Source organism: Staurois parvus, unplaced genomic scaffold (genome assembly GCF_062004578.1).
Source record: "Staurois parvus isolate SC_StPar_1 unplaced genomic scaffold, SC_StPar_1.0 ptg000011l, whole genome shotgun sequence".
NCBI classification, from domain to species: Eukaryota; Metazoa; Chordata; class Amphibia; order Anura; family Ranidae; genus Staurois; species Staurois parvus.
In genome coordinates this window covers 29,309,829-29,331,939 of record NW_028317807.1, presented here as the reverse complement: position 1 = coordinate 29,331,939, position 22,111 = coordinate 29,309,829, and the positions used below count along the sequence as shown (strand labels likewise).

The 22,111-nt window shown below is 40.7% G+C and overlaps 1 long non-coding RNA gene across 1 annotated transcript in view; it reads right to left on the bottom strand.

The window, feature by feature from the left end:
• Positions 1-6,524: 6,524 nt before the first annotated feature.
• LOC149474143 (uncharacterized) overlaps positions 6,525-22,111 on the bottom strand; it is a 29,815-nt gene continuing 14,228 nt past the window's right edge. Inside the window, exons 3-4 of the long non-coding RNA XR_016312013.1 lie at positions 20,944-21,034; positions 6,525-6,692 (exon numbers count right to left, since the gene is read on the bottom strand). This is a non-coding gene — a long non-coding RNA (uncharacterized LOC149474143). The remainder of the gene's footprint in view (positions 6,693-20,943; positions 21,035-22,111) is intronic.

Below are 22,111 nucleotides of genomic sequence, written 5' to 3'. Positions count from 1 at the left end.
TTACACACATATATTTGCAACGGAAACCTTTGTTTTAACGTGAACGGACTTAGACACGGTAATTCGGTTTGTTGCAGACTGGCTAGTAAGCGATCTTGGAACTTTTGTCTGTTTCTTTATAACTAAACCTCTAGCATCAGCCTATCTGGACAAACTAGAATTGTTTGTACACAACAAATTAATTATGGCAACACTGATTTCTTACATTAACAAATTTTATTTCAACAAGAAAATTACAGTATTATAAAAAAAAAAAAAAAAAAAACACAAAACAAAGTATCTTAGATGAGAAACTATAGCATAATATGTGTTATTGTTTGTATAAAATTGTGAGTAGATTTTCAATATTTCTGCATTAACAGCTTTTAAAATCTGATCTGATCATCTACAGATATAACAGACATAAGGGTAATAAAAAACTGTAGATCTTTTATCGTTGATAGTTTTTATTACTGTGTCTGCCTGTCCCAAAAGGTAACTGCCCCCACCTTCTACCGCCAATTTGTTTGGTTGTCACAAAAGGCAGGAAACAAAGTGAAAAAAAACCCCCAAAAAAACCCCAAAAAAACAAACAAAAAAAAAAAAAAAACACAAAAAAAACCAAAACAAATTTCTGTTTTTTTAAAAAAAAAAAAAAAAAAAAAAAAAAAAAAAAAAAAAAACACACAGACTCCCTTCAAGCACATTAAAGAAAAACATATGAATTTAAAGTGTCACATATTTAAACTGAACACCAGGCAAACTGCTAATTGCAGCATTCATGCTAGTTGGGCATAGACAGGTCAGTGCTCTACTCCAATGTAGTTAGGCCTCTTTTACACTGGTAGCCAGGAGACGTTCAGATGGATGAGCTGCAGTTTTACCGCTCATACAGAACATAACATGCAAATGAAGGGAACTGTACACATGCCATAGCTGTGATGCTTTAGCGTCTTGCCAAATTAAGCTCAGCATTCCAGAGTTTGACAGGTGGCACTTGCTGTCAAATGTATCCATTGAAGTCAATACATCCATGCCTCAACCATGGCTCAGGGTTACAAATTGATGTTTTTATACAAAATCCCTGTTCATCTGAAACAAAAAAAAATCTGTCCACACATAAGTCTGCTTTGTAGCCCTCTGAAAAGCGATCCATGTTGATCACATTTCAGAGGGTGGCAGAAACTGATGCCTGTGTGAAAGAGGCCTTTAACTTGTACAACAGCCAGGACAATGAAGAAGCATCAGCGATGACAGAGCAATCACTCTGTTCAGCATGCTCTCTACTCCTTTCAGCAAGCATTAAAGCAACCCACTCATTTTAAAACGGGCTGCCAATGCACCACAACACAAGGAAAAAAAAAGGGGGTGCAGCCCACCACAACAGAACCTATATGCTTTATGGTGCACTGCAGTGAGTTGTGCTCTACTGAACAATGTGTTCAAGAGCCATTCACAACAAATGGCAGCACAGAAAAAAGAAGCGTTGTTGCAACATACATGTTTTAGCATGCCTTGCCAAAATGCACAACTGTGAATGAGTCCTTAAGGGTTTGTTTTCCAATTAATGCATACCTAGAGTTAAATTGTAAAGTGTTACTAAACCCACAACAGTAAAAATCAGTTTGTATATGTAGTAAAGCATGCTTGTTATAATCGCTGTGGAACCTAAGGGGTTCATCCTCTGCATTGTGTATAAAGGCTGTTTGATCCTTTCTTCTCTGCCCCTCTTGTTGAAATGACCACCTGATACAGAATGAATCTGTTGTCACATGCTCAGATTGGTTGTGTATTGCTAGAGGTGTTTGTTTTGTTTTTTTTCTTGGGAGAGTGCATGTTTTCAGCACAGGGCCAATCGGCACTGTCCAGATAGAGGGTCAAGGGTTTCACATCCTCCTAGAGCAGAAAGAAAACTCCTCCTACAAGCTTCAATCAGTGCTCTGCTGAAGTCACAAGACTGCTCTAACTGCTGATGAGAAAAGGTATTTAGAAGTTTATATTTACTAACATAATTGCACTTCCATGTTGTGTGTACTGGGAGATACCAGATATAGTGAATGCAGGGTCCTGGGTTTAGTAACACTTTAATATATGCCTAGAATTGAACATTAAGGGTCGATGCACACTAAAACAAAACCCCAAAACGCTCAGAGTATTTTTATACAGGTGTTCAGAGCATTTTGCATTTTTTCATCCAGAAAACTACTTCACAGCACATGCAGTCCAGTGAGGGTTTTTTTCTGCATCAAAAATGCATTGATAGTAGGTTACATGGTTTCCAATGGCATAGGTAACACCAGTGCATTCCAGTTCCATAGAAAAAATTAGAACATGCTGTATTTTTTCTGCACTGAAAACGCAGTAAAATGAATCAAACACGCATAATTTGAATTAAAGAAAAAGAGGGGAAAATATTACCAGAAATAAAATGAACCAGAACGCGCACACAAACATCTGGACTGCATTTTAATGGTGTGAACCAGCCCAAATACTGTAGTAGTAGTAACAATAAAACTGTCATAAAAGATATACAGTAGTCCTTTTCATGTAATACCATAAAAGTAAAAAAACATTTTCAAACACTAGTTTGACAAATTCTCTTTTTGCACATCTGTACGTATCATATATAAAACACCTTTTTCTTTTTTTAAATTGCCAATGTATCACCGCTTTTCACAAAATTATGGAAATCATTAGGTAGGGTCAGGATGTCAAAACACTAATGCAGTCCTTAAACACTAAAACCATTCATTGTTAGGCTCCATGCACACTAACATTTACTGTTAAGCTCAAAAAACGCTGGATAAAATAAGCTGGTAAGAGTGTTTTTTAGTAATGCTTTAGTAGCTGTTTAGGAGCACTTTTACAGTACATGTAGGAAACAACAAAAAAAAGCTAGGGAAAAAAAAAAAAAAAAAAAAAAAAAAAAAAAAAAAAAGCTGTTAGGAGCATGTTGGGAGCGTTTTTTCAACAAAAACATTGCTAACAACTCTACAAAAAAAAAAAAATTCTGCTCCTAAACAATGAAGCTTGAAAAATACTACTGGCCTAAAACAGTGTGCATGGACACATAGGATAACACAATTTAGCATCTAGAAGCTGAAAAAAAAAGAAAAGAAAAAAAAGCTAGTGTGCATGAACCCTTGCCAAGTGTTACTGGTTTAATAGGAGACAGACAGTAAGACCCAGATCAATAGCCAAACTTGTCCTAGAGCCTAGAACATGGACTATCCAAATCTTGTCTGGGTCACCCAGTGTTTATTCAATGCAGGTGAACTCAATAATTCACATTATACACAGGTTGCAGGGCAGAAGCAGCACATGACAGTGCAGCAGTGCACATCAATGCCAGCGCAGGGAAGCACTCCTGAGGATGATCATCACTGTTGCTCTGAAACATGCTTTTTGTGCATTACAATCTGAAGGTAACATAGTGACACACTCAGGGGTTGATTTACAAAGTCTGTGCACTTCAAGTGCAGTTGCTTGAGATCGGAGGGGAAGCTCTGCCGATTTCCATCATCCAGTCACAAGCAAGCACAAATGCGGTTTTTATTTTCCTTGCATGTGATTGGGTATTCTATATAAAGACAAAGCATTTTCTTTCCAGAGCTGCTCTCATAAGCAAATATCCACTGGCGCAATACATAAATGCGAGCAGTTGTCAAACGGAAAAAGTCCAGTAAACATTTTTGTGTATTACAACACAGACTGAAAGCTGCGGCTACCATGATGAAATTGGAACGAATGCCTTTGATTTCTAATGGAGGATGGTTACTAGACAGCGATCACATGAAAGTGCATCCTAAATACTTAGCTATACAGTATGTTAAAACTCTGCCTTTTCTCACTCCTATCAGGGAACAAAGATAGACAGAAAGCTACAGTAGACCCAGGGAATGTGTAGCTATGATATTGAATAGATAAAAGCTTGGCTGACATTTCTTCCTTTATCAAGGTAAAAAAAAGTTCCCTAACTTTTAAAGGGCTTAAAATGAGTAATAGAGAACACTACAATTTTTGTAAATTTATAAAGGTTTGCCAGCATATTCTTATAGGTGGTAGTAATTTGGGGGGTATTTTACAAGGACCTGAATCAGTTGTGTGTGGCACTGAGGTTAACTTTTGCCAACAGAGTAAGTGAACTACTGTCCTATTTGCAGACGTCCCACCCCCAAACCCCCACCAATATTCTTTGTGCAAAAGTTTTAGAAAGGCGTGAAGAAATGTTGTAAAAGTAAGAATGCTTCCAGTAATATATATTTATTGCATATTTCTAGCAATTTACAAAATGAAAGAACAGAAGGAAAATCTATATCATATCAATATTTGGTGTGACTATCCTTTGGCTTCAAACCACCATCAATTTTTACACTTGCAAACAGTCAGATATTTTAGGATTAGAGTCAGGAGTAGAATTAACCAATTATACCAAGTTAATGTGCTAATGATCATCAATTATGATATGTAGGTCTAAACACAGTCAATAAAATGAAAACAGAAACAGAGGTGTAGAAGGCTTAAAACTGTGTGAAGAACAGCCAAACTCTGCTACTAAAGTGAGGTTGTGGAAGACAGTTTCATGTCAAGGTATTCAAAGCAGACTGGGGTTTCAAGATGTGCCGGTCAAGCTCTTTTGAAGAAGCACAAAGAAATGGGCAATGCTGAGGACCATCGATGCATTGGTCGGCTAAGGAAGCCTAACGCAGCAGATGAAAGACTCATCATGTTTACTTCGCTTTGACATCGGAAGATGTCCAGCGTTGCCATCAGCACAGAACTGGTGGAAATCAGTGGCACCCAGGTACACCCATTTTCTGCCTGGAGAAGTCTAGCCAGAAGTGGCCTTTATGGAAAAACTGCAGCCAAAAAGCCATACCTCCAATGTAGAAACAAGACAAGCGATTCAACTATGCACAAAAACATAGGAACTGGAGAGCAGAAAAATGGCAGTAGGTGCTCTGGACTGAGGAGTCAAAATGTGAAATATTTAGATGTAGCAGGAAGCAGTTGGTTCACCGAAGGGCTGGAGAGTGGTACATGGAGTGTCTGCAAGCAACAGTGAAGCATGAGGTATCTGTGTGTCTTTTGTACTTGGTGATGGATATCCTGTGGTGGAATACATCACATGTGGCTAGCCATTCTCACTAAAGGATTTAATCACTACGGACACTATTTGTACTGTAGTTCAATGTTTTCAGTACTGGCTATTTTACAATGATTCACATGGTATAATATACATACTTTATAGAGATGTGCACAAGGACACATTTAGTTAAACTGTAATTGACCATTTATAGTTTTGTTTCTATTTCAATTATTGACTGATTTATATATGTAGATTGTATATGGATAGAATATATTTTTTTTATGCTTATGGAATTTATTCACAGGTGATTATAATAGGGACTCTTTATCGCTGCTGCTTTTAGTTTATTTGCAGTTAAGTGGTGGAAGTTCCTTGCAAGTGTGGGGCTGCATTTCTGCAAATGGAGTTGGAGATTTGGTCAGGATAAATGGTGTCCTCAAAGCTGAGAAATACAGACAGATACTTATCCATCATGCCATACCATCAGGAAAGTGTGTGATTGTCCCAAAATATATTCTGCAGCAGGACAATGACCCCAAACATACAGCCAAAGTCATTAAGAATTATCTTCATTGTAATGAACAAGGAGTCCTGGAAGTGACTGTTTGGCCCGCACAGAGTCCTGATCTCAACACCATGGAGTGTGTCTTGGATTGCATAAATCAACAGAAGGATTGAGGCAGCCTACATTCACAAAAGATCTGTGGTTAGTTCTCCAGGTGGAACAACCTAACTACAGAGTTCCTTCAAAAACTGTGTGCAAGCGTAACTAGAAGAATTGATGCAGTTTTAAAAGGCAAAAGGGTGGTCGCTCTTGATTTGATTTCTCTTCTGTTCATTTACTTTCCATTTTGTTAATTGATAAACTATTAACACTTGTCTAAAACGTTTGCAGAAAATATAAATATATTAATTATACATACATAGTTCATGCACACAAATACGCAAAATATTGTACAAGCCCTGTAGTCATCGATAAAATGCCCCAATCTACATGACTTTGCCATTAAATTAAAAAAAAAACCAAAACAAAAAAACACAACCTTGGCAAGCCTACAATTTTTTTTGATTTCCAGAGCAATTTTGCGGCAAGTAACACAGCTATTTAAAAGTGACAATGCGAAGTATAATCACTGCTGCGGTATGGTGGAATCTTTACCCTTTGGTATGCATGGCTTAGAGATCAAACGCACAATATGCAGCATTCTTGTTGCCACTTTCTGAGCATTGTTAGGCATTAGGAGATCTTTATCTGATATTTTCACAGTAAATAAAGGAGGCACATGTAAGCCTTGCCTTGATTTGTCTATAAAGAGCGGTCCAACAAAAAATAAATTGGTTTCAAATGGAGATTTCACTTTCCAATAAGAAAACCGATCGTCCCAAACCACTGTGTAACTTTCATTTTGAGAGGCGAAAAACCAGGATTGGAATCCACAGTCTCCTTTTTGGAGACCCCAGTCCTTAGGAGGAGAATCAGAGGTGTATGCATGGTTTATACGTTCCCATATCAACGCTATAGGCCAACAAGCCTCCTTATATGCTTGTACAAAATCGGTTTCCATCTTACACTGGATAAGCAAACACCTTTAGCCAGAGATCTTTATCCAAGGCAAAAACTATTCTGCAAAAAAAAAAAAAAAAAGATAGAATTTAGTAAGGAATAAAAAAAAAAGTCACATTTAGATACATTTGTCATTTAAATGCTTTTTTCAGATATTGATAAAGAGTGGATGGGTAAGAAAAAGGAGCTCAAAACTACTTCCAGCATTTTCTAGAAATTGAAATGTGAATTTGAATAGGTTGTGATTTATTAAAAATCTATTATGTGTTAAAAGAAAAATTAGAAAGGCTACATTCTGGCCTTCCCCCTCATCCCCTAGCTTCATCTCAGTAAAACTAATTCCTGGCATGAAAAATATAAAACCCTACCTAAATGCTTCTTTTATTCACTTAAATCCGCAGTCACATCACATGCAAGTATTCTCTTCTTCTGTGTGTGGTTGACAAGGAGAATTCCTATTTGCTGTCCAGGGCCACGTTCTTTTTTCAGGATCCAGATGAGAGACTGATGGAAAGGACATCAGTGAAAGGGGACCACATCAAGGATCATTCTGCGTGGGCACATCTGCAGCACTGGATTACCAGTCCCCTGAACCCAGAAGTGACGTCAACTTGGGACCCATACTTAGGCGAGTATAAAACACTTTACAAAGTATTTCAACATTTTTTTCTCATTGATAAACTATTTTGAATATTTTTTTTTCATAGCGGATTAATTTAGCTTTACATCTGTGAGTCTTTTCTTTCCCATATTTCACAAGCTTTAACTTCACATGAAGACATTGGAACTCATTTAATAAGGCACTGTAAAAAGTACTGATAAGTTCATGTTGGACATGTAGTGCCTTTTGAAGTTATTTATCAAAACATAACTTTATTTCAACAAGCCAACCAGCCTAGCCATCTGTTAAGGGTTAACTTTTCTTGGTTGAAAATTCAAAGGACCCTCCAGTGAAGACATGCAAATAATGGGTGAAGGGAACTTTTCCCAGAGACAATAGACTGTTTGACTATCCACAGGTGGTCTAAGAGCGACAATTCTGAGGTTTAAATTGGCTACTATGAGACTAACTAAAAGATACATATATCAACAAATACTGTTTGTATATTGAGGTTGGGGAAAATGCATATACAAAAGTTAATCAGACAGTCAAATAAGACGTTAGACCTCTAAACATTGAGTCATCACACCTAAACAAGTGAACAATATATGAGACGGAAACCTAACTGGTTGAAGGTTCATCCAAAACCTTGGAGAGCGTGATGAACAAACAAACTTCTCGAACTGTCACAATATACTATTATCCAATAAGGTTACAAGTATAACTGGTTGTTTACCCTAACTCCTACACAATGGACAGGTAAACAGAGGGTCTTTCCTACTCATGGGAATTTTTGTTCTGAAACAAAAAGGTTAAACTTAGGACATAAGGCTAAGAACTGGATATATCTACCCACAGAGATATTATCAAAAAGCATATTATCAATGGGATGTTATAAAGAGTATGTTTCACACACAATATATTCAGCAGAATGGGGATTGTATATCACTAACTTGAGTATTGAGATGAGGAAAAGTAAGATATATTGTGAATTAGCATCAGTTGTATGTTGTATCAGAAAACAAATGCTTTCACACAAGTTTGTATTTCAGGGAAATGAATAACTGAATATACATATATCTTCTATAGTCCTATCCAGAACATTATAGGTATAATCAAATATATATCTGGATGAGATGTATATTTAATACCTAAAATCACCTTGAATTCCACCTGAGGTATGAGTCATCATCAATACTCAAATTGTTCTATGAGCCCTGACTGCCACCTAGTGGACAGGTGAGAGAGAGCTTAGGTACACACATTTCTGGACCGGCCAATCAAAAAGCCTGTTGGGAGGGTCTCTTAGAACAATAGTTTAGGTGGTATAAAAAGCCATGCACCTCATTTAGAAAGAAAAAGAAACCTGGAAAAAAAAAAAACTCATTGAAAGAAACCCTCACTGAAAAACAACAAACTGAGACAAGCTGAAGGAAATCTGACGAGGCTGAAATCCATCTGAAGATCTACTGCCTAATCTTTTCAAACTTTTAAAAAAAAAAACTTTTCACTAAACTTCTCAACTCTCTGAATTTCTACTATCCTACATTACCTATCACTTGCCCTGTGGCCATTATTCTGAAGGCGTGTCCATTGCCAGCTGAACCCACTGGAAAGTGTCATAGTCCAAGTTCTGGGTTGGTGAGACTGTCCATTTAATTTTATATTGCATATTTCCTCTGTTGTCTAGAGTGATAAGAATTACCTTAGAGCAGCGGTTCTCAACCTGGGGGTCGAACGACCATTTCCCAGGGGTCGCCTAAGACCATCGGAAAACATATTTCCGATGGTCTTAGGAACCGAGACACCGCTGCTGTCTCCGGCGATGTGTGGGCGGGATATGCTGCCCCTGTCACCGCCTCCTCGCCACCGATTGGCCACCGGAACTGTAGCTCAGGAGAGGCACACAGGCGGCCAATCACCAGCGAGAAGGTGGAGCTTGGAGAGGAGGAGCCGAGCGGCAGCGCGCGGAGATCGAAGAAGATTGAGGGAGCTGCAGGAACGAGTGAAGAGGAGAGCGGCCAGAGAAGGAAGACAGCTGACAGGTAAGTGCAAATTTTGCTGCTGCAGCCAGGTATGCAGGCTGTAGATGGGAGAGGGAGAGAGCGAGCCCAGGCTGGAGCAGGAGTCAGCAAGGTAAGTATCATTGATGTCAGTGGAAGGGATAGTGCCCCATCATTTGTGTCACTAATACCAACGATGGGGCACTATTCCTCCCCCCACTGACACCAACGATGGGGCACTATTCCTCCCCCCACTGACACCAACGATGGGGCACTATTCCTCCCCCCACTGACACCAACGATGGGGCACTATTCCTCCCCCCACTGACACCAACGATGGGGCACTATTCCTCCCCCCACTGACACCAACGATGGGGCACTATTCCTCCCCCCACTGACACCAACGATGGGGCACTATTCCTCCCCCCACTGACGCCAACGATGGGGCACTATTCCTCCCCCCACTGACGCCAACGATGGGGCACTATACCTCCCCCCACTGACGCCAACGATGAGACAGTATTCCTCCCCTCACTGACGCCAACGATGGGGCACTATTCCTCCCCCCACTGACGCCAACGATGGGGCACTATTCCTCCCCCCACTGACGCCAACGAGGGGGCACTATTCCTCCCCCCACTGACGCCAACGAGGGGGCACTATTCCTCCCCCCACTGACGCCAACGATGGGGCACTATTCCTCCCCCCACTGACGCCAACGATGGGGCACTATTCCTCCCCCCACTGACGCCAACGATGGGGCACTATTCCTCCCCCCACTGACGCCAACGATGGGGCACTATTCCTCCCCCCACTGACGCCAACGATGGGGCACTATTCCTCCCCCCACTGACGCCAACGATGGGGCACTATTCCTCCCCCCACTGACGCCAACGATGGGGCACTATTCCTCCCCCCACTGACGCCAACGATGGGGCACTATTCCTCCCCCCACTGACGCCAACGATGGGGCACTATTCCTCCCCCCACTGACGCCAACGATGGGGCACTATTCCTCCCCCCACTGACGCCAACGATGGGGCACTATTCCTCCCCCCACTGACGCCAACGATGGGGCACTATTCCTCCCCCCACTGACGCCAACGATGGGGCACTATTCCTCCCCCCACTGACGCCAACGATGGGGCACTATTCCTCCCCCCACTGACGCCAACGATGGGGCACTATTCCTCCCCCCACTGACGCCAACGATGGGGCACTATTCCTCCCCCCACTGACGCCAACGATGGGGCACTATTCCTCCCCCCACTGACGCCAACGATGGGGCACTATTCCTCCCCCCACTGACGCCAACGATGGGGCACTATTCCTCCCCCCACTGACGCCAACGATGGGGCACTATTCCTCCCCCCACTGACGCCAACGATGGGGCACTATTCCTCCCCCCACTGACGCCAACGATGGGGCACTATTCCTCCCCCCACTGACGCCAACGATGGGGCACTATTCCTCCCCCCACTGACGCCAACGATGGGGCACTATTCCTCCCCCCACTGACGCCAACGATGGGGCACTATTCCTCCCCCCACTGACGCCAACGATGGGGCACTATTCCTCCCCCCACTGACGCCAACGATGGGGCACTATTCCTCCCCCCACTGACGCCAACGATGGGGCACTATTCCTCCCCCCACTGACGCCAACGATGGGGCACTATTCCTCCCCCCACTGACGCCAACGATGGGGCACTATTCCTCCCCCCACTGACGCCAACGATGGGGCACTATTCCTCCCCCCACTGACGCCAACGATGGGGCACTATTCCTCCCCCCACTGACGCCAACGATGGGGCACTATTCCTCCCCCAACTGACGCCAACGATGGGGCACTATTCCTCCCCCCACTGACGCCAACGATGGGGCACTATTCCTCCCCCCACTGACGCCAACGATGGGGCACTATTCCTCCCACTGACACTATTCATCCCACTGACATCAGTGATGGGGCGCTAGTCCTCCCACTGCAAAATTACAGTTATGAAGTAGCAAGGAAAATAATTTTATGGTTGGGGGTCACCACAACATGAGGAACTGTATTAAGGGGTCGCGGCATTAGAAAGGTTGAGAACCACTGCCTTAGAGTGATAACAACTGTATTGGGTGTTTAGAGATAGAGATAGAGATAGAGAGAGAGAGAGAGAGAGAGAGAGATCCCGTATTACTGTAGATATTGTTGGTGTCATATTACAAATTTTTCATATTTCATAAATTATTAAATATTAGTAATTAGAGTATAATTTAATCAGGGAATATCTTCTCCCATTCCTATGGCCACGGGATGTGAGAAAATAACCTCTGAGATACTCTAAATTATTAGTTATTACTAAATTTAATTTTTAATAATCATTATCTAGAAAAATTGTTATATTATTTTTCATTATTTAGAAATATTATATCGTGTATGATATTGGTATAGTATATCTTTGATCGTGTGTACCAGTATTCATTCATCACCAGTCTTTTGTGTTTTGTGTTCATATATATATAATTTTTGTACATAAATAAATTTTTATATTTATCTATTATAAGGCAAATTTTGTGTGTATGGTACAAAATCATACTGGCTAAAAGGATTCAAGGTATAAAAAGTGGTGATCAAATTATCAAGGTGTCCAAATTATTGGTTCACTAAATATTTGCCGTATTTTAACGGCTGGAGGCACTGTAATATTTCATCTAAGGGAAGTAGAATAAATCCTTACATAAACCACCACAGACATTGACAGACAACTATCTTTCTAATGGTGGCCTTACACATATTGATCTGGTTTAACGATTCTTCACAGAATCTGGTAACACGACTGAATCTACGAAATTTTGGAAAGACACATATACTGCATTATTGCCTCACTTAGCCTCCCTGCTTGACAAAAGAGGAGTCAAGATATCAGCAACACAGATGGTATGTGGTTTCCAATACATCATCTAGCTCACAGGCTTGCACTGTGAAGAGGAACAGTAAAGAATACCACATGTAGCACTACAAAGCAGGAAGAAATGGTTGTGTATGTAATTAGAAAAATAAGGGTGCTCCTAAAGCTCATTCACACAAGTGGTCGGGGGCTTTAAAAGCACACACTCTAAAAAGTAATGCACTGCGGATCACTTTTCAGGGGGGCGGCAGGGGCTGCCACATTTCTTAATGGGCCCTTAGCCTGGGTTCGCAAATATGTGGTGCGATACATCGCATATGATTCACACAGGAACCGCATCGCATTCCTGTGCAAATCACATGCGAGTTGTGTGCGGTGTGATTGGAGCCATACATTTTGTATGGCACTAATCGCACCGCTCCCAAAAGGTGCAGGACCCTTTTTTCGGTCCGCACTAGAATTGGATGGCATGGATATTCACAAATACGCAATCCGATTCTGCACATCACACCGCATCTTGCGGACGGATTTCGGGGGGGTTAACTTAACACACACTCGCAGCGGTTCACATGAACAGGGTGCGATTCTGATGCAGTGCGGAATTCGCACAGAAAATGCTGCAAATTCTGGACCGAATCAGTGTGAACCCAGGCTGAGACTCACTATTAAGTACCAAATTATACATCAAACACCAACATTACCTAAGAGTTGACCTTATGTCAACATATTTACAAAGTGGCTGAAAAAGACCAACATACCACTCATGAGGAAATCTGATTGTGTATTCCTGATCAAATAGGAGTTCTCGTTTCACACATTAATTTGAACAGAATAGTAAAACAAAATCCAATCAGTTCTTCAACTTGCAGCTATGACCTCTAATGGCCAGCCAATAGAACTGGTTGCTTTTAAAGTGGTTGTGTTTTATTGGGATTTTATGAGATAGACCAAACACAAAAGTGGCACATAAATAGTGAAGTAGAAGGAAAATGAAAAATGGTTTTCAAAAGTTTTTACAAATAAAGATCTAAAAAAAATGTGACATGCATTTGTATTCAGCCACCTTTATTCTGTCACCCCTAACTAAAGTCTAGTGGAACCAATTGCCTTCAGAAGTCGCCTGTAAATAGAGTCCACCTGTGTGCAATTTAATCTCAGTATAAATACAGCTATTCTGTGAAGCCCTTAGAGGTTTGTAAGAGAACATTAGGGAACAAACAGCATCAAAGTTGTGGAGAAGTTTAAAGCAGGGTTAGATAAAAAAAAAAAAATAATATCATCCCAAGCTTTGAACATCTCATGGAGCATCTCATCTCAAGCTGCCCATGGTAACTCTGGAGGAGCTGCAGAGATTCACAGCTCAGGTGGGAGAATCTGTTCACAGAAGAACTGTTAGTCGTGCACTCCACAAATCTGCTCTTTATGGAAGAGTGGCAAGAAGAAAGTAATTGTTGAAAAAGCCATAAGAAGCCCTGTTTGCAGATGGACACAGCAAACATGTGGAAGAAGGTGCTCTGGTCAGACGAGACCAAAAATTAACTTTTTAGCCTAAAAGCAAAACGCTATGTGTGGCGGAAAAGTAACACTGCACATCACCCTGAACACACCATCCAAACCGTGAAACATGGTGGTAGCAGCATAATGTTGTGGGGATGCTTTTCTTCAGCAGGGACAGGGAAGCTGGTGAGAGTTGATGGGAAGATGGATGGAGCCAAATACAGGGCAATCTTAGACTGGGGTGGAGGTTCACCTTCCAGCGGAGAAGGACCCTAAACAAACATACAGCCAGAGCTACAATGGAATGGTTTAGATCAGGGGTGAGCAAACTTTGACTTGAGGGCCGCAATGGGTTCATATATTGGACCCGGGGGCCGGACCAAGAGTAGATGAATGATGTGTATGTGTCATCCATAGTAAGTATAGTAATATTCCCCCATAGTAATTCATCCCCCATATAGTAATTCATCCCCCCTATAGTAATTCATCCCCCACAGTACTATTCCCCCCCAAGTAGTAAGCCAAGTCCCCTGTGTCAATTCACTTACCTTTGCCTTGCGCGTTCCTCTCGCCGTGTTCCCGCGCCGTTCCGGTCTTCAGGGCGGACTGTGAGAGGAGCCTAGCTCCCCTCACGTTCGTCACGCTGCCCCGCCTACACACATCCTGACAGCCAATGTTTGCCTGCCCTGGCTGCGGGCTGAATTAAAAGGTCCGCCGGGCCGTATATGGCCCGCGGGCCGTAGTTTGCCCATTGCTGGTTTAGATCAAAGCATATTGATGTTGGCCTAGTCAAAGTCCAGACCTAAATCCAATTGAAAGTTTGTGGCAAGACTTGCAAATTGCTGTTCACAGACACTCTCCATCCAATCTGACAGAGCTTAAGTTATTTTGCAAAAAATTGCCAAAAAATGTCACTCTTTAGATGTGCAAAGCTGGTAGAGACATTCCCAAAAGGACTTGCAGCTATAATTTCAGCAAAAAACTTGGTTCTAAAAAGTATTGACTCAGCGGGCTGAATACAAATGCACGCCACACTTTTCAGATATTTGTAAAAAATTTTGAAAACCATTTATCATTTTCCTTCCACTTCATAATTATGTGCCACTTTGTGTTGGTCTATCACATAAAATGCCAAAAGAAATAAAATTTATGATTTTGGTTGTAACATGAAAAAAAATTTGGAAAATTTCAAGGGGTATGAATACTTTTTCAAGGCACTGTACCTGTAGGTAAAATGAATACGTGCCCCATTTAGGAGATAATCACGGTTTCTGACAGCCGACGCATGCACTCTGAAGGAACCGCATACCAGTGCTGTTCCTTCAGCGCACTGTGCCATGGTCCAAGACTCCTACATGCATGTGTTGAAGTGACGTAATCACGGCTCGGCCAGTCAGATGGCCAAAGCTCGCAAACCCGGAAGGAAGACTAAGTGAAGATAAAAGCCTCTGCAGCGGTGACAGCGTGCTAGTGGAGAGCTTCAGTTTAAGACAAGTTCTTCATAATGTGCTAGTATGCAATAAATACTAGCACATTAAGACATTACCTTGTATTTTTTTTCCAAGCTGCGGTTTACTACTGCTTTAATGCCTTCCTTTAAAAAGGTAAAAAAAAATTCTGCATACAGCTTCCCCCACTTCCCCGAGCATGATCATGATCCAGCGATGTGCATGAGAGCAGCGTCTCTCTCCCTCCTCACTGGCTCAGAGACAGTAACAGGAGCCATTGGCTTCTGCTGCTGTCAGTCACAGCAAGTGACAGTGGAGTGGGGGGTTGGAGCCAAGTCCCACTGTCTGTGTCAATAGATGGAGACAGCGAGGCAGCTGTAGTGACTTTTGGGGGACTATTTAAGAAAATGATATTATTCCAGAATTGTGAATCCTGGCTGACTGTAAGGGGTTAACATTCTTGGTTGAAATTCAAATGACCTTCTAGGAAGTTAAAAAAACCAGTGAGTGGAAGAAACTTGTTTAAAAAGACAATGAGACAAACACTATTTGAATTTCTACAGGTGATCAAACAAGAGTACCAGAAAAAGACAATGGTGGGATCTGATTCTGGCGATTCAAAGACCTTGCAAAAGTGTCATATAAACAGGTACCATTGTCTATGGGAAGCTAGGAGATACTTTGACAGCAGGAGACTTAATTACAGGTGGTCAAACACCATTATTTGAATTTTTACAAGTGAACATATACAAGGTCTGAAAGCTCACACAAAACCTTGGAAAGTGTGATGAACAAACCGTCTCCTTGAAATGTAACCATATGCTATTGAACTAAGGTTTTAACTACAGGCCAGTCTATTTACCTTAATTACTCAACAATGGACAAGGTTCTCAGTCACATTCCCATGAACTGTACATTCAGCCCAAGGTAAAATCTGGGTCAGCTAAGATACAAAGAAAAATGTAGTTTATATCAATGGGATCTTATAAAGGGTATGTTTCCACACACCAAAATATATTCCACAAAGTTGGGTATTGCATACCACTCAATTAAGTGTGAGATGATGAAGCATAAGATGATTTATGAATTGGTGTCAATTGTACATTTCCAAAGAAATCAAATCTCAAAACAGTTTAAATCTCAGGGAAATGAGAAACTGAATGTATGTATGTATGTATGTATGTATATATATATATCTGTTCCTTATCCAAGAATTAGTATTGAAATCAACTATACTTGGATAAGACATATATATTTAATACCTAAAGACATTTTGGTTTCAATTAAAGCATGAGTCATCATTAAAACACAAATTTCTTTGGATGCCTAGCTGTCCCCAGTGGACAGGTAAGATTTATCTTTATGTACACACACTTCTCGACCGGCCAATCAACAAGCCTGTTGGGAGGGTCTCTTGAAACAAAGGATTGTATGGTAAAAAAGGCCATACACCTCACACTTAAGGAATCCAGCTGAAAAATCATTCTACAATCTGAAACTTCTGAACCTCTGAACTCCTACATAACTACACTCTACTCTAAACACTACAATCCAGACTGCACTATCCATCACTTGCTACCTGTGGCCATTTTGCTGAAGGAGTCCAGCTGCCATTTTGTCTTGAGGACCATTTGAAGGCCCAACTGCATCCCACTGGTGAGTCCTCAAAATCAAGGTTCTAGGAGAGGTGAGACTGCTAGGATATTGTATTTTGATATTTCCAATTTTCCAAAGACTTCTAGCATTTGTATTGTGTGTTTAGGAATATTAAGATTATATACATAATTATCACTAAAAATTATTTGATTTGGTATTGAGAGTATATATTGCATATTTAACTGATTGGTATTTTTGTTACAGTGCAATTTATTAGAGATACTTTTCTTTTTCTCTATGGCCACGAGAAATTTGAAATCATTTCTGAAGCACTATAAAGGTTACAGCCTATACCTAAATTTGATTTTTCCTCTATTTACTATTATCTATAATCCTATATTGTTGGATCATATAGAAATTAGCCTGTCATATTTTTGATTGTATGTACAAGTATACAGTTATCACCAGTATTTTGCGTTTGTATGTATGTGTATATATATATATATATATATATATATATATATATATATATATATATATATATACACATACACACACACATATACATACATACATATATACATACATTTATTTTTTTGTACATAAATAAAAATTAAAAAGGCAATTTGTGTATATGGTACGAAATCATACTGGCTAAAAAGGACTCAAGGTATATTATTAAGCGGTGATCAAATTATTAAAGGTGTCCAAATGATTAGTTCATTAAATATTTGCCGTATTTTAATGGCTGGAGGCAGTGCGATATTTTGTTTAAGGGAGAGGACACCGCCCTACGTATTTAGAATAAATTCTTACATAAACTACACAGAACAAGTGCCTCCAATAGTAAGTGGCTTGCTATGATGTTACAACTAAAACCAAAATGCATTCAGCGCAACCTAAACTAATGATATTAGTGAACAATGATAAAACAAAAAAAATCTTAAAGCAATTTGTCGCCACTCAAACACTGTAAAAGGTGATTCCATAACACATTACCACAAATATAAAGAACCCCAAAAAACACACAGCAGGTCATATTCACTGTGGCTATCCGCTGAGGACCACAGGTTACACAAAAAAAAAAAAAAACACAACAAAGAAAAAACACACACACACACACACACACACACACACACACTTAAAAGGCTAGGGTTAGACACAGATAAGACTCAGCAGAAACAGGGGGGGGGGGGAAACAAAACTCACAGAGGGAGTCATAAAACTGTTGGATAACGATTGAGGAATCCCATGTGCAAATTCAGGCGTTCTCTTGTGTCAAATAGAATTATTCTTAGTTCAAAAGTTTTTCTTTCCAAAATGGATTTGAAATTTCCTTTAAAGAACTAAAAAATATTGAGGTCTTTCACAGTGTGGTCTGGTTGTGCAAAATGGTGTCCCACAGGTGTGCAAAAGTCATCTTCTTTATGTTCCTTGGTGGTATGTCTGTGCAAATTCAACCTTGTTTGCAACTTCTGTCCTGTTTCACCAACAAAAGATTCTTTGCTACATTTTCTGCACTGGATAAGGTACACAACATTACTAGAGGTGCAGCTGTATGATCCGGAGATATTGAAGATCCCTTTTGAGTGTCTGACACTTTTTGATGGATTGATTTGGTTGCACAGTTTGCAGCGTTTTTTATTGCAGGGTGTGCTTCCATTATTTGTGACAACTTGATCAGAAGGAAGTTTCCTACTGATTAGTTTATTTTTGAGGTTGGGGGGTTGTCTGAAAGCCAGTATTGGTGGTTGCTGGAATATTTCTTTCAGAGTTCCATCCTCTGTTATGATGGGTTGTAAATCTTTGATTATTTTTCTTATTCCCTCTAGTGCTGGGTTGTATGTAGTTACTAGAGATACACGGTTGTTTGTTTTTTTTCTCTTTGTACTGAAGTAGATTTTCTCTCCGGGTTCTCAAGGCTGTGTTTATGCTGGTATTGATAGTTTTGTTCTTGTAACCTTTCTTATGGAAGGAGTCTGCTAGTGTCCCAAGATGTTTATCTCTGTCTCTTGGGTCAGAACATATTTGGTGGTATCTAATAGCCTGACTGTGTATGATGGCACGTTTCATGTGTTGGGGGTGCAAGCTAGAACTGTGGAGGTAGTTGCACCTGTCAGGGGGTGTTGTGTATATTGAGGTGTGAAGCGTATCATCCCTTATGTATACTGTGGTGTCTAGGAAGTTGTGTGAGTATTCCATTTTTAGTTTGGTTGATGGATGAAAAGTGTTGATCAATGAGTAAAATTTAGTTTTAGGTTCTCTTCACCTTCTGTCCATATGATGAAAATATCATCAATATAGCGATAGTATCTGTATGTTTTTTGTTCCATGTTCAGGAATTTTTCCTCCAGGTCAGCCATAAATAAATTGGTATATTGGGGTGCCATTTTACTTCCCATCGCAGTACCCATACATTGAAGATAGATGTCTTTATTGAAAGTAAAGTAGTTGTGTGTAAGTATGAATTCAATGAGCTGTGTAACATCCTCAGCAGTGTATTTGTGGTTTGGTGAGGATAAGGATCTGTGACATGCAGCTAATCCATCCTTGTGAGGGATATTACTATACAGGGATACTACATCCATAGTCACTAGAAGTGTATTAGATGGTGTCGCAAAAACTGCTAAAACACAGTGAAGTACGCAGTTCAACCATTTTGTAGGCACCTCCATCTTGGAACAGAGTATATATTATGTCTCATTTCTCATTCTCCTTCCCCCTCCCTCCCTGAGAAGCACAGTGACAGATGTGTGTGTGTTAAAAGTGTCACTGGCAGGTAGAGCAGCAGGGGGCCCAGAGCTACAAAGCACCCCAAGAGAGACAGAGACTAGCTGCCCAAGAACATGTGTAATTTCTCACTTTGTAACCCAGATAAGGCAGCTTTTCCCAGGAAATGAGATTGTAACCTCAAAACCTAGCAGCATAGGTGACAGAATTAAATGAACATTCTTCAAGTCAGTTTGTCCCCTAGGTTTCATATCATGGATTATGACAGATGTTGGTTCTAATTCAGAGTTCGCCTGACGATTCCTCCCTAAACATTGGTCAGTTACTCAGAGCCACCCCCCTGCTGGGGGACTTTAAAACACAGGCTAGCAGGCCTAAAAAGTTAAGTTGAAGACTTCTCCCATTTTTTCCATCCTAACAGCGGGAGATCAAAGCACCATTCTGCTCTGAAATTTGGATCTGCTTACATCAAAGGCTTAAATGGCAAGTAACTTAACCCTTTAACTTCCTTCCTATTATCTCTCTGCTGTGCTATGGTTCTGTGTGTCTGTGTGTCTGTATATATCCATCTTAGTTACATCTTTTTCTGTAAATATTTTATTGCACCTGTTTGACTCTTTTAGTAATCTCTTTCTGAAAGTGTTAAACGGTTTCTAAAGCGCTTAATTGGAATTTACGAATTCCTGCCTCTAAAGAGACACTACTGTGTTTGTTTAATCCTCTGCCCAATCGGCCTGCGTGACCGTATTGGACAGACGACTTTTCAACCATTACAGTGTATATTTGTTAAAGAGAGTTTCCCCTTTCTCTGTACAAAAAGGGGTGGTGGCAGTGAAGGGTTAGTTGCGCAATTAACCCGACCCAGTAACAATCGCTCTGGCTGACGGCACATCGATCGGTTGACCATTAGCTGGAAAATCTCTGTGTAGGGTGCAGCTAGGTGTGGCATTGTTACGCAAGTCACATCGCTGTTTTAGATTAGCCGGTCCTTCGGTCACGAGTTTGGGGAGAAGGTCTGGTTTCTGACGCCGTGATAGTGACAGATGGTAATTGCTGTATGTTGTTGATCTTGTTCAGAATGTCAGTTGTGTCTTGCAGGAAACTAGCAGTATTCTTGACTAACGGTTTTAAAAAAATTTTCTACAAAGCCTGAGATTTGTTCGGTGAGTGTGTTCATACCTGGTATGATGGGTCTGCCTTGATTTCCTGGCTTGTGGATTTTGGCCAGCATGTAGAAGTCCCCGATTTCTGGATGATCCAGAATCGCATTTATAAGTTCTGAATGTAGGTGGACTGGAAGTGTTTTAATGAGACTTTTTAATTGCTTTGTAAAGTCCTGGGTTGGATCATAATCCAGTCCTTGTGGAGGTGTGAAGCAGCTGTTTTTTCCTTTCAAAAATTCTATTCTCAGTAATCATACACAGACAGAACGCATTTGTAAATTAACAATGGAAACGTGTTACCTTCTGTAGCTGCAATCCCCACCCGGCACCTCACTCCCGAACAGTAAAGACAGTAAATAATATGAGAAAAAGTTTCTCACCTTAGGTGCCTGTGCTGTTCCTCCTGTTGCTGGTTACGAGCCGGAGGTGGAGATGCAGCCAATTCTGTTGCATACGTCTGATACAAGTTTACTGAAGAAATACAATGTACATTGGATCACAGAGCATACAGTCAATGTAATACAGATGGATACATGTGTGGATGTTTTATACGAAACCTTCAAGATGGTTTTCAATCTAGGGCATAAGTCCGAATCAAGAGAAATTCCTAACGGATTGTCTCAACACCAGATGTGGTCACACTGACCTCTTAGACACACGTAAAAGGTTCCCTGTCATAATAATAACTCAAACTATAATTACGCAAAAACGGACTTTATCAAAATAGAGAAAGGGTCTTGGCAAGGTTTAGAACCATTTTTGGAAAAGGAAAAACCACAGATGTCCCAACAATAACAAGATACATAAGGTTACAAATGTTATAAAATGCCAGAAGAATTCAAGAACAGAAAAACAAAGAAAAACAGTTATAGAGGAACTCTTGATGCAAGGATATGATGATCTGACTCCATATTGTTCACATCTTTACAATATTCACACACAAGTAGCGTAGCGCAACAGTAAGTAAAAAAATGTACACATGTAAAAAAGTGAAAAAAAAAAAAACCCATGTGAAATCAGTCCTCCAATAACTGATGTAACTCAAAACACTGCAGAAAGTGATTCAAAATTCTTCACTCTTCATGTGCCATGTGTACCTCCACTGCAGAAGTGAAAAACCTGCTCACCTCCTTGTCAGACCTCATACGTAGGTCATATAGGTCTATACATGTCAAGCCCTATAATTGGGCTTCCTCAGTAGGCAGGGAGCCGACACATCTCAAGCCCTTATATAGCCTCACCCACTGCTTTCATGGGAACCAGTTACATAAACCTTGCGAAAACCAGAAGTGACATTAGAAGCAGTGGGTGAGGCTATATAAGGGCTTGAGGTGTGTCGGCTCCCTGCCTACTGAGCAAGCCCCATTACAGGGAATAACGCGTACAGAAGGGAAGAACAGAGCCTGTGACTGCACCCTGTGGCCATCTTGGAAGCTCATGTGGCGAGCCCCGATCATTGCAGACATTAGAAGCTTTTATATTTTTACACATTCTATAAGTTTTTATAATGTTTTTGGGAGCTTCGTGAACAATGGAGAGCATTATGGT